At 39.3% G+C, this 2339-nt stretch overlaps 1 non-coding gene across 1 annotated transcript; it reads left to right on the forward strand.

Annotated features, from left to right (window-relative positions):
- Nucleotides 1–1581: 1581 nt before the first annotated feature.
- LOC121217394 (small nucleolar RNA R71) lies at nt 1582–1688 on the forward strand. The gene has a single exon (XR_005913500.1). It is a non-coding gene; the product is annotated as a small nucleolar RNA R71 (small nucleolar RNA).
- Nucleotides 1689–2339: the final 651 nt, after the last annotated feature.

Below are 2339 nucleotides of genomic sequence, written 5' to 3' on the forward strand. Positions count from 1 at the left end.
TAGCTCATCGATTTGTAGCCTCCGTTCTTCATAGATAGGTCCCTTGTTGTTGTTTGAACATGGCTCATATACGTTCTTCATAGATAAGTACTCGAATTATGAGCTTGAAGGGTGATTGTTTCGTCTCCCACACGAAGTGTGAGTTCACCTGTACCAGCATCAATAATAGTTCTAGCAGCCGCTTAAAAGGGTCGTCCTAAAATTAAAGGTGCGTTACTATCCTCTTCCATGTCTAGAACAACAAAGGCTACTGGGTATATAAATTTATCGATCTTAACAAGAACATCTTCAATGATACCCCTAGGAAATCTAATGGTTTTATCAGCCAATTGAATGCTCATCCTAGTTTGCTTGGGTTTCCCAAGACCTAGCTGTTTAAACATTTTATAAGGCATAACATTAATGCTTGCCCCTAAGTCAGCCAATGCATGATGAACATCTAAACTACCAATTAAACAAGGAATCGTAAAACTCCCTAGATCCTTTAATTTGTTGGGTAGCTTATTCTGTAATATGGCTAAGCAAATTGTATTCAACTCCACATGCGACGCGTCATCCAACTTTCGTTTATTTGTCAAAAGCTCCTTTAAAAACTTGATTGCGTTTGACATCTGCGAAAGGGCTTCAATAAACGGTAAGTTAATATGTAGTTTCTTTAAAAGTTTAAGGAATTTACCAAATTGTTCATCTGATCGGTCTTTCCTTATCGCATTGGGGTATGGCACACGAGGTTTATATTTTGTACTCATCGGCCTTAGGTCATCTTGGCCTACCTCATTCTTACCTTTGCTTACCACCGTTTCTGGCCTTGGTTTTTCAACTAACCCTTCCTCATCTTGAATGGTCATCGCGTTGAGTTGGTCTCATAGGTTAGATTTAGTGTTGCTTGGCAAGCTACCTTGTGGTCGTTCGGAAATCAGCTTGGCAAGCTGTCCAATCTGAGTTTCGAGCCCCTGGATTGATGCTTGTTGATTTTTGAGTGCTGCCTTGGTATTCTGAAAATGAGTTTCTGACACTGAGATGAATTTTGTTAGCATCTCCTCAAGGTTCAGCTTTTTCTCTTGTTGGTAGGGTGGTTGTTAGGAGCTTGGAGGTGGTGGTCTCTGATTCCCTTGGCCTCCCCATGAAAAATTTGGGTGGTTCCTCCAACCTGCATTGTAAGTATTGCTATAAGGATTGTTTTGAGATTGAGGATTGTTACCCATGTAATTTAACTGCTCGTTCTTCAAGTTATGGCCATAAGGTGGGTATTCTGACCTATTTAATCCACCTCCACTCGCTTCGTACTCCCTTACTGGTTGAACCTATGAAGAACTAAGGAAACCATCAATTTTCTTATTCAAGAGTTCTACCTGATTAGAGAGTATGGTGACTGAATCGATGTTATAAACGCCGGCTGTTTTCGTTGGCTTTGTCCTCATGACTTGCCACTGATAGTTATTCTGTGAAATCTCCTCTACAAATTCATAGGAAACTTCAGGTGTCTTATTATTGATGGTTCCGCCAGCAGCTGCGTCAACCATCTGCCGAGTCGAAGGATTCAGGCCATTATGAAAGGTTTGAACCTGTAACTAGAGTGGTAACCCATGGTGAGGGCATCTTCTCAAGAGGTCCTTGTATCTCTCCCATGCATCGTAGAGTGTTTCTAAATCTATCTACACAAAAGACGAGATATCATTACGTAATTTAGTTGTTTTAGCCGGTGAAAAATATTTTAATAAAAAATTTTTGGTCTTTTGTTCCCAAGTAGTGATTGACCCCCGTGGTAATGAATTCAACCACTGTTTATCTTTGTTTCTCAATGAAAAAGGGAATAACCGAAGGCAAATGGCGTCATCAGAAATGCCATTTATTTTAAAAGTGTCGCAAAATTCTAAGAAATTTTCCAAGTGAGCGTTGGGATCTTCGTCTGGTAAACCATCAAACTGAACAAATTGCTGTATGATTTGAATGTTGTTAGGTTTCAATTCAAAAGTATTTGCAACTACAGCAGGTCTAACTATTCTCGATTCAGTTCCTGATAAAGAAGGTTTAGCATAATCATACATAGCGTGCAGAGCAGGATTCTGATTAACAGCAATCGCAGGAGGTAGCAAATTTTCTTGGTTTTCAGTCATCTCCTTGATTGTGGTTGAAGTATCGTCCTCGTGCTCTTCCTCAGTGTATCGTAATCTTTGCCTTATTTCTCTTCGGTTTCTGCAAACTGTACGATCGAGCTCACTATCAAACAGTAATGGTTCTGACGGGTTTCTTCTGGTCATAAACTAGAAAAACTTGTCAGAAGAAAATAAATGAAGAATTAGAAAAGAAAATAAAAAATTAAATTGCAATAAAAGTAA

The sequence above is a fragment of the Gossypium hirsutum genome, chromosome A02 (assembly GCF_007990345.1).
Source record: "Gossypium hirsutum isolate 1008001.06 chromosome A02, Gossypium_hirsutum_v2.1, whole genome shotgun sequence".
Classification (NCBI taxonomy): Eukaryota; Viridiplantae; Streptophyta; class Magnoliopsida; order Malvales; family Malvaceae; genus Gossypium; species Gossypium hirsutum.